At 44.3% G+C, this 17,932-nt stretch overlaps 1 non-coding gene across 1 annotated transcript; it reads left to right on the top strand.

Moving 5' to 3' along the window:
* Positions 1-16,603: 16,603 nt before the first annotated feature.
* Positions 16,604-16,685, top strand: TRNAS-CGA (transfer RNA serine (anticodon CGA)). The gene has a single exon. It is a non-coding gene; the product is annotated as a tRNA-Ser (tRNA).
* Positions 16,686-17,932: the final 1,247 nt, after the last annotated feature.

Here is a 17,932-nt window from a genome sequence, read left to right as displayed (position 1 = left end):
TTTTTTCCCCTGAAATAGGGCAATTGGCATGAGCCTCACGGGGTTGTTTGCCTTCCCCTAGATCAACACTGTAGGGATTGTAGGGTTATAGGTTGGACTTGATGGACTCATGTCTTTATCCAACCTCATCTACTATGGATATGTCTCTCAGCATTTTTCAAATGGAACGGGGAACGGAATCCCCGAACGGAAACCGGGCGCAGCCTTTTTTTTCCCATTTCTTTTGCTATTGTCTTCTTTGTATAGGGATATTATTAACTAGACCTTGGATCATCCCTGTGATGATCTCCTTTTCAGTTCTGCAGTCTGCCATATACAGCATACTGTATGTCAGTGTTTGTGTGTGCGTGACTTTCCAGTTTCCACTGAATTATCAGAGAATGAATACTTCTCTCTCTGCAGATTGCTTTATTTTCAGCAATGTCACGTTGTCTTTTCCCTGCAGTCTATCACATGATCTTTCTGCAAACCATTATACTGCTTCATTGTCTGTGCAGAGCATCAAGGCACTGCTGTAATGACTAAAATTAGGCATAAGTGGATTAGCAGTAATATGTCCTCTATGCCTTTTACTTATGTTACATTTTAGCATTGCAAAAATAATACTGAATCCATGGTAGGAATTCTAATTGTACTTAATATCAAGTACAGCGTGACTGGCCTACCTGAGTGGACGCGTCAAGACTTTTTTCAATGTCAGCATAAAAATATATAAAATTTATATAGCAGCGGCCCGGGTACAGCTACAACCTCTTATTGTCCTAGATTTGTCTTAAAGGGGTTATGTGGTTACTAGTAATGATTGTCATCAATATCAGATCTGCCGGGGTCAATAGGCGATCTGTGGGGTTGTCCCTGTTGTCGGATTCCCACAGATCTAATATTGATGACCCATCCTAATGACAGGCCATCAATACTAGTAACAGGATAATCTCTTTATGGACCCACATGGTGCAAACAAGCAAAAAAAGCAAATATTTTATAGTCCTTGCAATCCCTGCAATTTGCTGTGGGAAAATACGCAACACAAACACGCTTGCAACACCCTTGCGGTTTTGGAAATCGCAGCATGCCAATTATACTTACGGAAATGCCAGCAGTTTCCTTATAGGTATAATTGAAACAGAAAGTCCGCAGAGGAGACCCCTGCAGACTTGTGATGTGTTGCCGCCGCATTTTTTCTCAGTGTTTTTGTTGTGGATCATTACGTAGGGTCTTAGCCCAATGGGTATTTATTTTTAATTTGTTGCTTGGTCCTGACTTCCTTTCCAGAACAACCAGCAATTCACTGGCAAGGCTGTGGTCGTTTCCTGCTTTCAGTTATCATCTCTGCCCCATTATGGGGTTGTGGTACCCACACCGCATCTTTTGCTGTACAGTATGGCTGGAGTCCTGTGTTCCTGGCTTGGCTCTGCAGTGTGACTTCAGTCTTGGCCTCTATTTTCTGCTGCATCATTATGTGGGGACGTGGGGAGCAGAGAAACAGGTGATAACATTTTTAATGTCTTAATCTACAGCAAAAAAAAAAAATGGTGTGGTCTGAATAGACACTGGGCCTTGCTACTAGAAGGTGTAAGGCTGAGCCCCCACATAGCGGAAAAGCTGCTTTTTTTGTTGCAGATTTTGCTGCGTTTTTTTTTTTTAGCCAAAGCCAGCAGTGGATTGAGCGGAAGGTAGAAGTGTAAGTACTTTCTATATATTTCTTATTCCTTTGTAGCCATTCTTGGCTTTGTCTCAAAAACACTCAGCAAAATCTGCAACAAAAAAAAGCTGACTTTCTGCAACGTGAGGCCTCAGCCTCAGTGTCCCCCACTGCTTTTTAAAGAGGACCTTTCATGTCCTCATAGATGTGCGGTATTACATGCCACTAGAAAACCAACAGTGTGCTGAATTCAGCTTTTCTAGTATGTGCCCTGGAACCGATAACTCTCCACTGTCAGAAGGACGGATGTGACGTTACGTGCCATACGTCATTGAAGATGGCCAATATCAATAGGGATCTCATCGGAGCCATGGATAGGTAAGTAACAGTGTTTTTTGTTTGCATCCTCCCCTGGGTCCCCGATTATTATATTCTGGGGTCTGAAAAGACCCCAGAGTATAATAATTGTACATGTTTGCCCACAATGGGGCAATAAAAGTGTGCGCAGGGGCCACTATGGGCAAATAATCGAGTGTTCAGGGACAACTATGGGGCAATAATACTGTGTGCAGGGGCCACTATGGGACATAATACTGTGTGCAGGGGCCACTATGGGACATAATACTGTGTGCAGGGGCCACTGTGGGGCATAATACTGTGTGTAGGGGCCAGTATGCGGCATAATACTGTGTGCAGGGGCCACTATGGGGCATAATAATGTGTGCAGGGGCCACTATGCGGCATAATACTGTGTGTAGGGGCTACTATGGGACATAATACTGTGTGCAGGGGCCACTATGGGACATAATACTGTGTGCAGGGGCCACTGTGGGGCATAATATTGTGTGTAGGGGCCAGTATGCGGCATAATACTGTGTGCAGGGGCCACTATGGTGCATAATAATGTGTGCAGGGGCCACTATGCGGCATAATACTGAGTGCAGGGGCCACTATGGGTAAATTTGCCACAGCGTGCAACTTATTCTGTCCCTCTTTCTATCTTTTGAAAGTTAGGTATGTGTAAACCCAATCTAAGTCCTCCTGCACACGACTGTGTGGAGCCTCCGGGTCAGTAAAAATGGCACAGACAACAAACGGATTGGAATCTGTGTGTTATCTGTGGTTTTCATTGGCCTATACAATCAAATGAATTGACAGGGCCACAATTACGGACAGGTATAGAACACATAGCTGCAAAATCTACGGCCGTGTGTCTGGGCCTATTGAAATGTGTGTGTGTACTTTGATTTGTAATTGCCAATCAATAGCATGTTCGTGCGCATTTGGCCTAAGGTATAAGTGGGATAGTGATATCAGCTATAGCTGATATCCACCTAGTTTTAGCTTATAGAATGTTTGACCTCTTATCTATAAATTCATATTTTCAAAGTTTATATCCATCTTGAATACTACAGTTCTGTTTTAGGATTCTGGTGGTCGGGAGGGGGGGGGGGGGGGGGCATGTCAAAGGTTCGCCACGGGGCCCCGCCATTCCTAGTTACGCCACTGGTGTACTCCCATGTCAGTGTATCAGTATGTTGCCTGGAACAGATCAGACAATATGCCAGTGGGTGTACACAATCCACTGAGGGTTAGCTGAGTGTTTACACAGAGATAACAGACCTGGCTTTACCTGAGATAAGCTGCTGTCAAGAGCAGGGTAATATAGTATGTGAACATAAATTCATAACAGTAATGAAGCCATGTTATATATTGAGATAAAAAGTAGCCTATGTTTTAATCGAGGTTACAAACTATCTATCTGCCAAATTTCATTAAAATCCGTTCAGCCGTTTTTGCGTGATTGAGGAACAAACACACAAACATCCAAACACACAAACTAGTAGGATATATGTATTTATTTAAATTTAATTAGCTTTTTTTAATGAATATTTCTTGTACTTATTTTTTTTTTACCATAAAGGCACAAATGTTTTATGTTGTATGCAAGCTTTCAAAGCACAAAAGCTCCTCCTCGGGTATTTACCACTAAATAGCACAATTTCACATGATTGCATTATACTTACAGTATATTATTATTATTATTATTATTATTATTATTATTAATGTTATTATTATATTACTGCATTACCTATATATATATATATATATATATATATATATATATATACACAGTATATTATACCTATCTATGTAAGATAACCGTGCCACTTGTTGTCTCTCTTTTGTCTGTTCTCCTTTCCTTTCCCCACCATTCCTCTAGGTGTAAGCTTGGTCCTCATGCTGTTGCTCCTACATTGGTCATAAAAAGAATCCTTCCGATCTGTAGTTTGTCTCTTCTATCCCATTCCCTTTACTTTCTTGCTTTACGCAGCCAATGCACCTCAGAAGTCGCTGCTCTTTATTCCTGTAACAAGGCTTTCAGTTATCTTCTCTCTTGGACCATACTAAGGGACCAATTTTTGGGAACCAGAGTGAGTAATACAAAGTAATCGCACATATTTACTGTTGTTATCAAACAATATCCTCTCATATTATCAGAGAGTATTAGCAGATATTTGACTAATAAGAGAGGTACTAGTGAAATATCAGTGCCATATTGTCATATAAATGTATGTACACTTACTCTAGAAGGTTCTCCAAGAAATGTTGGATTTGTCACCATAGGTTTAGTCTACATTTACACATTGCTGTCTACCACCAGTGATCACTAGTGCAGTAAGGTGTAGGAAACATTTGTATAACTGCTTCCAAGCGAAACGCCAAGCCAACTATTATACATACATGTGACACAAGGGATTCTGTAGCACTATACAGTTTGCAGCTCTGCATTTTTCTTTCCATGCAATTTGTTAATAGTTACACAATGCACCCTACAGATTGTCGCTGTAATCTGTTGCATGGCCGGGGTAGTGATGATGTCCTATGCAGAAATCCCTGAAGAGGAGGTGCAAAGCAGCCAAGTTCTGACACTCGCTGCAGCTGCCGTGACTGCATGCAATGAGGTAATAAGGAAAACACAATGACAGTCTATTACCTGCATTCAGGGATTCACTTTTTAAATTAGATTCATGTCATTTAAAGGGGCTCTATCATTGGGAAAAGTCATTTTTAACTAAGCACATACTTGTATAGCCATTAGAAGGGCTTTTCCACACATACCTTTTGTATGCTAATCCCCTCAGTAGTTTTTGAATGAGACTGTTTTTATTTGTATGCTAATTAGCCTCCAGCAAGCATCGGAAGTTCCCAGTGAGCACTCCTCTCTCTGCTGTGTGCTGTGTGTGAGAGCAAGGAGAGGAGTCATCAGCAGCAGCAGCCTGTACTGTATACAAAGGAGAGAGACAGTGCTTGCTGAGACTTCCGGTGCAAGCTGCATTCTAATTAGCATATGAATAAAAATGGTCTCATTCATAAACTACTGAGGGAGATTAACATATAAAAGGTACATGTGGAATAGCCTTTCTAAAGGCTATGCAAGTATGTGCTTAATTAAAATTTTTCCCAATGATAGAGCCCTTTAAACAAGTAACAATTGTTCAGTAGCAATAAGCTGCCATATAATAAAGTAAAATGAACCGAGAAATCATTAAGGATGCAGTTTTAACTTTGACCACTAGATGTCAGTACAACACAAATTTACACATAAGCAACAACAAAGTCTTTTGAGCCTTGGTGTTACAAGTGACTGGTAACAGAAACAATGGAAGGAATTTATCAACCCCTCTATGCCAGTTTAGTCTAATGTACACCACAGCCCCCATTCTACGCCTCGCTTGCCACATTTTGCGAATGCGGGTGGAGTGGGACATATTTATTATAACTCACGCTAGTTAGGAGCTGGCATAAATCTCCATCCTGATGCTGGATGCGTGCCTGATTTATAAAGAGGCCTGAGCCTCTCCCTAAACTGTCATCTCCTGCGCCTGTCAGGGCCCTTAGTAAGAGGGGTGTACAAAACGTCAGTCTTAATAAATCTGCCCCAATATGTGTGAGCCAAATTATACCACCAAGTAAAGGCCACATAGATCATACAACAATCTGCGGGAATATAAGCACCATAATGTGTTCTCGCAAAGATTCTCTAACCAGAACCCACCCCTGCAGATAGTAGGATCACCTGAATAAAACTGGATTTTGCCCTTGTGCATTGGTGCATCTGTTGCTTCTGACATATCGCTGTCAATATGTAAGTGAGCTCTTCGAAGAAAAAACAACCCCCTCACTGCTCCAAAGAGAAGAGTTGCACTTGCAGCCCCACTTGTTGCTCCAAAGACCTTGTTTGTTTATTATCAAAACCAGCTTGACAACAGAGGCCCCAATTCACAAGGGGAAAATACAGTTTGATCCCGAGATCCTAACCTATCTGTCTTTAGGACTGGGTGGATGTGCTGAGTTCTTATGGCAGACACCTTTTCGGTCACTGCTGGTACCTCTCCTAGTCCTCCTTCTAGACCACATCTGCGATGCCCAGCAGCTTAGTGACTCCAGCTGGGCAATCCACACATGCAGGGAGAAGGGTTTCTGATGTTGCTTTACTGTGAAGCTTATCTGTGCTATTTACCCGCCATTTGGCTGCAGAGAGTGACAGTGACAGAAATCACATCTTAGGTTGAATATGGCTGTGTATATAATGGTTGCATTCCATCACAGTCAGATACACGTTTCTCCAAGGATACTCAACCCACTACTTTATATTTCGCTAGGTAAACTATGTCAAATATGAAAAAGGATCAAATGAAACTTGTCTATAGACTTTTGAAACATACTTGTGACTGCTTATTATTTCACTATCTTCTCCTAATGTCCACAGGTGCTTTTCCGCCTTCTTATTGGTAGACTGAACTGTCAGGAATCCGTCACTTTCTTGGCGCTGTGTAGTGTTTGCAGCAGCCTGTTCCTATGGTGGATACCTCTACTAGTATATGTCCAGCAAAAAGCAGAAGTTCCTGAAGTCTCAGCGGCCTCATCCATGGAATATCTATGTGTAACAGTAATTGTCTTCTTATGTAAGTTCATGTCCGTATGTGGTGTGTCTTGTGGTCTGTTCACATTTATTGTTGCCTCTGTTGGAGGTATATGATATAAAGGGCTTGTCTAAAACACTGCTGCTAGTTGTTCTGTTAACTCTGTTGAAGAACATGTCATTGCATGTATGGTCCCTTTATTTCAGCATCTGTCAGATAAGTATTGGGCGTTTTCCAAAATGTGTACCTCTAACGGAAGCCTCTGAAGTATGCTACTGTTTGTTCATATAGTGGAATAAATGGACATTTTAATAGATTAGTTCTCCCCGCACATAATTTAATGTCTACCTAAGTAGCTCCCACATAAGATATAATATGACTTGCTTTCCAATGGACTTACCTAACCCTGCACTCATTGTCCCTTCATTTGCCTATGGTTAAATTGGACCTTTCATCAGATTGGGCGCAGGAAGTTCTATATACTGCTGAAAAGCCAACAGTGCGCTGAATTCAGCACGCTGTCGGCTTTCCCTATCTGTGCCCCGGGTAAAGAGCTATTGGTCCCATTACCGTAGCGCTTTACAGTCAGAAAGGCATTCCTGACAGTCTGTCAGGAACGTCCTTCTCCACGGCAGCGCCTATAGCGCTGTGCTGTGTAGGCGGGGAGGAACGCCCCCACCCTCTGCTCACAGTGCTCGTCCATAGACGAGTATTATCAGGAGGGGAGGGGGGCGTTCCTCCCCGCTCACACTGTACAGCGCGATAGGCGCTGCTGTGCAGAAGGATGTTCCTGACAGACTGTCAGACACGCCCTTCTGACTGTAAAGAGCTACGGTACCGGCATCGATAGCTCTTTACCAGGGGCACAGATTGGGAAAGCCGACAGTGTGCTGAATTCAGCGCACTGTCGGCTTTCCAGCAGTATATAGAATTGCCTGTGCCCAAAGTCATGAAAGGTCCTCTTTAAACCAGCCCTGGTGACATCGTTCCCTGCAGAAGGAAGACAGGTAAAGTATAATAGGGTAGGGGGTTGGTTGAGTGAGTTGGGAAGAGATGGCAGTGGGAGGAAACGGTAGGGAGACGAGGAGGGGGTGTTACAGAGGGTGGGGGAGGAGGGAGAAGGAAGCAGCAGGAAGCTACACCTTGTAAACAAATGCAGAAGATGCAAGGCGCTCCCAGAGAGTGCTCCCTCGGTCTACCTGCAGCGCCGCTGCGGTGTATTTCTGGTCACTTGTTCATTAATAAATAAAATGCTTCATATACCGGCTACAGTCCTCCCTTTCATTTTGTGTACTTACTTTCTGGACACCCTGTATAGAAATAAAATAAACATCAAAAATAGCCCTATATGTCGCAAAGAAAAATGCAAATATTATTTTCATAGTATAAAACAGCTATACCCATTTAACCAACATTGATAAAAAAAAAACTAAGGCTAAGTTCACATTTGCAATGAGTTTCTGTCCTTTTGGTCCTCTGAATGGTAAAACAGACTGCAAAAATAGTGGACAGAGCCCGAGGAACCAAATGGGGTTGGTCGGGTGTCCTGTGGCTGCCAATTATTTTTAACCGAAATCACCAAACAAAAAATAAGACTTTGCCCGTGAGTTTCTGACAGATTTTTGTCAGATGACCACCCAACGCAGATATATAGCCAGCATAAGGCCCAAACAACAAGCAGCGCTAACATTGTAACCAAGCAAATAATCATTACATTCACTTCTCTGACTTATTTTTCAATTGGTTTATAGTCATTTCTTTCTATGAATTCAATTGTGTTGCTGCATGTCTTAAACATGTAGACAAATTGCTATCTTTTAAGAACTTTTTTATCAAATTAGTTCACAGATCCATCAGCATATTTATCAACTGTCCTAAAATTGACAAAGACAGCCCTGAATTTTCAGAAACAGTTCCAGTCAATTCAGGCATGTTCCACTCCAGAAAATGTGACTTACAATAACTCCAACGAATAGGTCATTTTGTGGGTGGTCCATGGGCACTAGTTAATGGAACATGTCAAAAACTGGCACCATCATGTGCAAGATGTGCAAGACATTTTCTTTAATTTCCAACAAAAATGTTTAGAAAGTATAAAAAGTCATAGGTTTCACTTTGTTACAAAAGAAGCAAAACATTACAGACAGGCATCAATGCAAAGGTTGTTACCTGATCTACAGGAAACCGTCGGATGTAGCCCAGAGGCTGGGAGTAGTAGTACAAGAACGTGTCATGGTGACTAATAGAGATGAGCGAACACTGTTTGGATCAGCCGTTCCGAACAGCACGCTCCCATATAAATGTATGGGAGCACCTAGCACGTACACTTTGCCGGCGGCCAGTCGCCGTGCCAGGTGCTTCCATTCATTTCTATGGGAGCGTGCTGTTCGGAACGGCTGATCCCAACAGTGTTCACTCATCTCTAGTGACTAAGAACTTGACCGATTACTCCAGCTCTTTCTGGGCTGGCATAGTGCTTTGGGGGCACACCAGATGACGGTGGTAGTATTTTCTATAGGACACATACTTCTTGTGCTCAGTCTTCCTGAGCTTGATGGGAGTTGGAGTGCCCAGAATTGCGGTGCAGGAGTGAGACTCAGAACACAAGAGGTATACAGGAACAGGGTAACATGCAACTTTAACCGCATGGCTACTCTCTTTCAGATAGAGATCCACTTCCTCTTCTCAGTCCATTGGTAACATTGCCATTAAGTAGTGTAATCTCATTCATTTGGTGCACAAGATAACATTCTGAAAAGAGGAAGTTGAGCTCTTTCTGAAAGACAAGCCACCATGTTTTGTAATCCTGGATAAGCCCTTTAATTGATTGAAAGGCTTCTATGGAGAAATGTTTAATACTCTTATATTTTATTGTCTTCAGTAATTCAGTTTATGGAGAAAATAGGAAGCCAATTCTTCCCCACATCTGGAATGTCTCTGGGTGTATATCTGAGTGTGGCTGTTACTACAGGTAAGGAGTGTACTCCTAAAAACAATACAAAAATATGTCAAATATATAATGTATAGCACTGGGCCTGGTATTCAATGAAGATTCTGCTGCTTTCTACAGCAGGAATTTACTGTAAGACTATTTTTTTTCAGCCAGATTTTGGATATCTGGAATGGTAGGGCTCCTTGAGAGCTGGTCAGGGGTTCAATATTTCACTTTGCCTAACAATAGATTCAGTGGCGTAACTAAAGTCTTCTGGGCCCCATGGCATACTTTTGTCCGGGGCCCCCTCCCTGGACCGAATTTATGATAGTGGTGATTATGGACGCTGCAGTGATAACTGATACTTGAAAGAGATAAAGCTTTAGTACCCACAACTGCAGTTATCAAGAATACGGTGAGTGAGTGAGCAGCACCGGCATGTAAACAATACTGGGACTACTCCACAGTGGCCCCCACACAGCATTATGTCCTCCACAGTGGCCCCCACACAGCATTATGTCCTCCACAGTGGCCCCCACACAGCATTATGTCCTCCACAGTGGCCCCCACACAGCATTATGTCCTCCACAGTAGCCTCCCCCACAGCATAATGTCCTCCACAGTGGTCCCCACAGAGTACTATGAGTACCTAAGAGTCCCCCCCCCCCCCCAGAGCCGGTGCTATTACACCGACAATTACATGCGGTATACTCAGCATTGAGCTTGTCTCTCTAAAACTAGCTGTGAAATTACAGAATTCTACCAGTCTAAAAGCCACTTTTGATGTCACAATTTTTTACCTTATTTTAACAAACTTGTGTTGTCATGAAACTGAAAGCGTCTCATCTGCCTGAAACTAACTTGTGATGCAAATAAAAGACTTTTGTAGCTGCTGAGCGGGGGAGTTTGGAGCTTGGGCACTATTTTTTCTAAGCTGGGCAATACAAACCCACAAGAAGTAAATATTAGTGTAGAGCACTTAAATAATATTAAGATCTGGACCTAATCCTCTACCTCTTCTCCTGGGCTGGAGCAGGGCTGCAGAGGCTGCAGGTGATTGGTGGTGCTGGTTGTGTGTTCTCCTGGAGCACATCCTAATAGTTGTAAGTCTTGAGCCTCATGGGTGTTGGAGTACCAGGGTGGATGGCCATGTAGGATTAATACTCAGAAGACAGTGTGTTTATAGAACGGCATAACTAACAAATGTATGTGTAATACAGCCAAGACCCGGAAAACATGTGCAGCTCCTGTACTGTCAACTATTCGCTCAGCGCAATATATTAGCATGGCACACAGTGGTAATGGCTTAATCCCAGTAGCCCCATATTTGCCCAGGATTGCTGGGTGCTGACAAGGGCCATAAATCCCTGCATTGTTTGCTTATGGCAGTAGCACAAGGATGTGGGACAAAAAACATCTGCCGCTCTGATCTGGTCTCTGATCGCTTCTCCTCTGCTATTTCCCCTTCTTGACTTCTTTCCTTATTTCTCTTTTTGTCCTATCTTTTCCTGCTCTGTTCTTCACACTTGCTCTGCCTCCTTCTTCAGGCCACTATCCTTGTTCTTTCCTTCCAATTCCTGATGACAGACTGACAGGAGCGAACAGCTATTTCATGTCCCATCCATCTTGTCTGTCTCTGTTGCCTGTCTTCACTCCCTCAAGCAATAGTCAGCGCTTCTTCCCTGTTGCTCTACAAAAAATTCACTGTAATGTGGATGGTAGTAGATAGAAACAAAACTTAACTTTTAATAGTATAAATAGAAAAGACTACAGCTCAAAATATGGAGCACTGTAAAGTTACTCTGTAGTAGATATTCTGATGTGATATTATGGCCGGGTTATAATTGAACTTCCTTCCGATGCTGAATATCATATCACTAGAATATTTAGATAGTGCGGACTAATGGTGTATCTCCACTAGAGCGGCACTTACCATCTCCATAAAGTACCGGGACTCACCATCAGGGTTCCGGGAACTGCAGTTTTTACTGCATTCTATAGTTTATCTTGCTCTCCTGATATTGTTAGGAGTGAAACGTGTAGAGAGATCTATTCATTTAGAGTATAGGCTGAGTACAGGCAGTTCACAATAACTATCTTTACAGAAAAACCACAGTGGGGACTGGTCTGTCAGTAGTAAAAAGCTTTCCTACAAGAGTGCATATGCATGTATAGAGGGGCTGATTATTTAGCCTAGTTATTATTCTTATTTATATATATAGCCCATTAATTCCATGGTGCTGTACATTATTATCTTAATTCCATGGTGCTGTACATTATTATATTAATTCCATGGTACTGTACATTATTATATTAATTCCTGGTACTGTACATTAGTCACCACCTTCAACTCCCTCCTCCGTCCTCCTGCTCCCCCTCCGACGTCACTTATCTCAGCTGATGACTTTGCCTCTTACTTCAAAACTAAAATTGACACCATCAGAGACAGTCTCACCCTACTCCCCCGACAACCCCTCTACGCAACCACTTGCTAATCCTCATCCTGACCTGTTTCTCCACCATCACTGATGAAAAACTCTCCTCCCTAATCTCCAAATCCCACCTCACCTCCTGCGCGCTTGACCCGAACCAGTCACATCTCATCCCCAAACTCACTGTCATTATTAATTATTACATTTGTGGGTTTACATACGGTACATAAAATATACAAAACAAATATAATACTAACAATGACCGACTGGCACAGTGGGATGGAGGGCCCTGCCCACAAGGGCTTACAATCTATGAGGGAAGGGGGGTAGAGACAGAAGGTGAGGGTAGAGACTGTACAGATAGTGGTATGGTGACAGTAGTGTTATTGGAGATTGTAGCCCAGTGCTAACTCCCTTCTATATACAATTTAGTTCACCAGTGACACAGTGTGAGTGCAAGATACAAATGCGTTCCACGTAGCTTTTCCGGCTGTGTTCCATGATCTGTGTCTCCTCCAGAGCTCCGGAGCTGGGTCTATTCATACTGAGCGGATTGTGGACTGTGGCATCAAGCAGAACCTAAAGACATTAAGCAGAGATGTACGGAGGCCTGGAAGGATGAGAAAATATCTTGCATTTGAAAAGGACCACGTTAGGCCCGAAACATGTTGTGTGCTGTTACTTAATAAAGAAGCTTTTTTTATCCATCCCTGGGTGAGCGCTGATCCCTCTCGCAGAATCCCTAGATTAGGCTGGTCCATTTTATTCTTCACAGTGTGACTGCAGTCAGCATCTTTGCTAATGGAGACAGTGATCACAAGTGTGTTAATTTGGGAACATTACCTGGGGTATATAGGCAAAGTATCCAGGTCCATTAGTGGAGACATCTTTCTGGGGGCAACTTGTATTTGTGTCGCTGAACCTAAATGTAGATAGTGTGTAATAGATGTCCTCCTGTACCCATACACAATGGCACAGTAGTTATTTGGAAGGCCTTTTACTATTGTTGCCTAGTGTAGTGCTTGTTGCTTTTCTTACCTCTTATGAATATATTTTGGAAGCACAACAGTGACAGCAAGTTCCTGGCTTGTCAGAATACAGTGATGCCCGTAATCTGGAGATAATTGTGGACTGACGTCTTGTCCACAATTTTATGGAGATGCAAAGTGCTACTCTAGTGGAGATAACCCATTAGTCCCTAATCTAAATATTAGAGTGGTATGATATTCAGCTTCAGAAGGAAGTGCAATTACACTGCGGCCGTAATATCACATCAGTATATCTACTGCAGCAACTTTATAGTGCTCCACATTTCGGGCTGTAGAATATATATACTGTATATATATATATATATACACAGTACAGACCAAAAGTTTGGACACACCTTCTCATTCAAAGAGTTTTCTGTATTTTCATGACCATGAAAACTGTAGATTCACACTGAAGGCATCAAAACTATGAAATAACACATGTGGAATGATATACTTAACAAAAAAGTGTAAAACAACTGAAAATATGTCTTATATTCTAGGTTCTTCAAAGTAGCCACCTTTTGCTTTGATTCCTTCTTTGCACACTCTTGGCATTCTCTTGATGAGCTTCAAGAGGTAGTCGCCTGAAATGGTCTTCCAACAGTCTTGAAGGAGTTCCTAGAAATGCTTAGCACTTGTTGGCCCTTTTGCCTTCACTCTGCGGTCCAGCTCTCCCCAAACCATCTCGATTGGGTTCAGGTCTGGTGACTGTGGAGGCCAGGTCATTTGGTGTAGCACCCCATCACTCTCCTTCTTGGTCAAATAATCCTTACACAGCCTGGAGGTGTTTGGGGTCATTGTCCTGTTGAAAAATAAATGATGGTCCAACTAAACGCAAACCGGATGTAATAGCATGTCGCTGCAAGATGCTGTGGTAGCCATGCTGGTTCAGTATGCCATCAATTTTGAATAAATCCCCTACAGTGTCACCAGCAAAGCACCATCACACCTCCTCCTCCACGCTTCACGGTGGGAACCAGGCATGTAGAGTGCATCCGTTCACCTTCTCTGCATCGCACAAAGACACGGTGGTTGAAATCAAAGATCTCAAATTTGGACTCATCAGACCAAAGCACAGATTTCCACTGGTCTAATGTCCATTCCTTTCGTTCTTTAGCCCAAACAAGTCTCTTCTGCTTGTTGCCTGTCCTTAGCAGTGGTTTTCTAGCAGCTATTTTACCATGAAGGCCTGCGGCTGCACAAAGTCTCCTCTTAAACAGTTGTTGTAGAGATGTGTCTGCTGCTAGAACTCTGTGTGGCATTGACCTGGTCTCTAATCTGAGCTGCTGTTAACCTGTGATTTATGAGGCTGGTGACTCGGATGAACTTATCCTCCGCAGCAGAGGTGGCTCTTGGTCTTCCTTTCCTGGGGCGGTCCTCGTGTGAGCTATTTTCTTTGTAGCACTTGATGGTTTTTGCAACTGCACTTGGAGACACTTTCAAAGTTTTCTCAATTTTTCAGACTGTCTGACCTTCATTTCTTTAAGTAATGATGGCCACTCGTTTTTCTTAAAGAGGACCTTTCACCACTTTTGGGCACATGCAGTGTTATATACTGCCAGAAAGCCGACAGTGCGCTGATTTCAGCGCACTGTCGGCTTTCCCGATCTGTGCCCGGTGTAAAGAGCTTACGGTGCCGGTACCGTAGTGCTCTATGGTCAGAAGGGCGTTTCTGACCATTAGCCAGAGACGTCCTTCTGCCTCGCGGCGCCAATCGCGCTTTGCTGTGGAGCGGGGAGGAACGCCCCCTCCCTCTGCTCGCACAGCTCGTCCATAGACGAGTATTATCAGGAGAGGGAGGGGGCGTTCCTCCCCGCTCCACAGCACAGCGCAATTGGCGCTGCGAGGCAGAAGGACGTCTCTGGCTAATGGTCAGAAACGCCCTTCTGACCATAGAGCACTATGGTACCGGCACCGTAAGCTCTTTACACCGGGCACAGATCGGGAAAGCTGACAGTGCGCTGAAATCAGCGCACTGTCAACTTTCCGGCAGTATATAACACTGCCTGTGCCCAAAAGTGGTGAAAGGTCCTCTTTAACTTAGCTGCTTTTTTCTTGCCATAATACAAGTTCTAACAGTCTATTCAGTAGGACTATCAGCTGAGTATCCACCTGACTTCTGCACAACACAACTGATGGTCCCAACCCCATTTATAAGGCAAGAAATCCCACTTCTTAAACCTGACAGGCCACACCTGTGAAGTGAAAACCATTTCCGGTGACTACCTCTTGAAGCTCATCAAGAGAATGTCAAGAGTGTGCAAAGCAGTAATCAAAGCAAAAGGTGGCTACTTTGAAGAACCGAGAATATAAGACATATTTTCAGATGTTTCACATGTGTTAATTCATAGTGTTGATGCCTTCAGTGTGAATCTACAATTTTCATAGTCATAACAATACAGAAAACTCTTTGAATGAGAAGGTGTGTCCAAACTTTTGGTCTGTACTGTATATATATAAAATTAAAATTTAAGTTTTATTTATATCTATGAGCATCCACATTACAGTGATTTTTTTTTTGTCTACATAGTGGATGATTTTCCCTCTTCCCTGTTGTTCTAGGAGCATACCCTCAACACCTACAAAATTAACATTGACTATTATTTATAGAATAAACCCAATAGAGCAGCCAATTAGGAAAAATGAAAAAAAAAAAAAAAAAATCCCCCACTTACTTTGCAGATAGTGGCAGGTCCCCCCTTCTCCTGTGAGAATCTGCATGATATACAGGCCTGATTATTATCAACTTATTTTTTACATCAAATGTCTCTCCATTTTCTTTCATCATCCTTTTATGCTTTCCCTGTCGTCCTCAACAGCGGCACAATGTGGGGTATTTCTGCCCCTGTGTGCTGGTAGGACAGGCGGATATTTAATTAGCCAATCAAATGCGTGGCAGGCCCTATAAGAGGGCACAAGAACCTCCCCTCTGCGTGTTTTTTTCTGTCCTGTGTGGACAGAGGACAGGTGGGAGGACTTGTGTCCTCTTTGAGAAGCTCAGCAGGATCACTCACCTCCTGAGCGGTTGTTTTCTTCTTGTCACCTTCTGTGCCCTGCGGGGAGAAGGTGCTTGTTAGCCATGTGTGGCTACCCCCCTCTATCCCCCCTCCCCCCCTCTCCTCCGCTTCCCCTGCTCCTTGTGACTTACCTGACATTTTGGTGAGAGTCCGGGGACTCCGCATGCTGCCTCTGGTGGCCGCGCGGACTGCCGGCGGGTGGAACCACACTGTTGTGTATCCTGTTCCCCGCCGGCCGCTGTAAGCGCGCACTTCCGGTTTCGCCGGAAGTATCATGACGCCATGGCAACGGCCTGGCGCTGGCGGCCGCTCACTCAGGGAAGATTCAGGCCTTATTAAAGGCCGGAAAAGACGGGGAGATGTGGGGGTAAGTGCCCGTGTTAAGGGCCTCTTGGTGGGGGGGAATGTATATCTTTGCAGACCCCTGATTACAGGGTTAGTTGTCTGGGCAGGTTGCCTCACCTGCTTTGATTGTGGCTCCGCCCACTTCCAGCCGGCCAGAATTAAGAGGCTGGCTGGCCTGGTGTCAGAGACCTTCCTGCAGTATCTGCTGAAGGCGTGCGATTGTGGTGTTCATTGATCTTGAACTCTTTTCCAGTTTGCAAACTTTATTGGGAACCGGCTGTGATGGCCGAGTGGTTAAGGTTTTGGACTCGAAATCCAATGGGGTCTCCCCGCACAGGTTCAGATCCTGTTCACAGCGCCAGCCCGGCTAGCTCAGTCGGTAGAGCATGAGACTCTTAATCTCAAGGTCGTGGGTTCGAGTCGCACGTTGGGCGCCAAGTCACCTCGCTGTCCGGTCTACAGGACCTGGTAAGATTTACCCTTTTTTTAAAAAGCTGGTATGATGTCATGGTGACAGTGTTGCATGGTCTATTATCTCTCTCTGTAGGATATGTCATCCTCTACTACCCCTCCTGGGGATGGTAGGAGGAAAACCTCTTCCAAGAGGAAACATCTTTCCTGCTTCGATTGCGACACACCGCTCCCTGATGGTAGGTAGCGGCTTGAAAGGTTGTTCCCTGCGGGGTACTACTGGTCCTATAACTTGCCTATTATTTTCAGGCTACGTGTGGGCCCGTTGTCGCGGGAGCAGAGGTCCTCCACCTGTGGAGCCCTCTCCCAGAGATATGATGGCCTGGGTCAAGGAGATGGTGAGTTTGGGCATCGCTTGGGTAAATAGTTTTTCCCTTGCTTGTACTCTCCTTTTTGTTTTGCAGGATGATTCCCTCAAAGGGATCCATTGCACCTTGTCTCAGCTCACCAGGAGACCATGCTCTGAGCACCGTTCCTCGTCTCTCCCCCCCCCCCCCTTGTAACACCTGCGGGTGGCAGAGGATGATTCCTCCGAGGACGACTCAGTTATTCCAGCAGACCTGCGTTCCATTATGAACAAACGGGCAGGCTGCTGAAGTCCATCCGGTCTACAGTGGGCCGAGATGTTGACGGGGAAGCCTCCACGTCTGCCTCTGGGGGACATATTGCCTTCCATGCGGACGCCACGCTGACCGACCTTATGGTGCAGCAGTGGAAACAGCCAGAAAAAGGACATTCGCTTTCCAGGATCTTCAAGTGGGATTCCTGGGGGCCTCCCCCGAAGGTGGATTTGGCCGTAGCAAAGCTGTCCCGCAGAACCTGGTGCCCTTGGAAGATGGTTCAAATCTTCAGGACCCTCTGGATCGTAGGGCGGACTCCGTTCTGAAGAAGGTCTACTCAGCTTCCTCCGCGCAAGCCTCTGTGGCCATAGCCTCCTCTATGGTTGGTGACTTTTTGCGCAACCGCTTAGCCGCCTTGGAGCGGGATATAGACTTGGGCGTAGACAGAGATGAGATTCTGGCCTCTATGAAAAGAGTTCATAGGGCTGCAGATTATTTGGCGGAATCCTCCTGCCATCAATTTAAAATCTCCGCCAAATCTATGGCGTTGTCTACTGCGGCCCGTAGACCCCTT

The sequence above is a fragment of the Leptodactylus fuscus genome, chromosome 7, assembly GCF_031893055.1.
Source record: "Leptodactylus fuscus isolate aLepFus1 chromosome 7, aLepFus1.hap2, whole genome shotgun sequence".
In the NCBI taxonomy this organism is placed as follows: domain Eukaryota; kingdom Metazoa; phylum Chordata; class Amphibia; order Anura; family Leptodactylidae; genus Leptodactylus; species Leptodactylus fuscus.
This window is presented reverse-complemented; position numbering and strand designations above follow the sequence as displayed.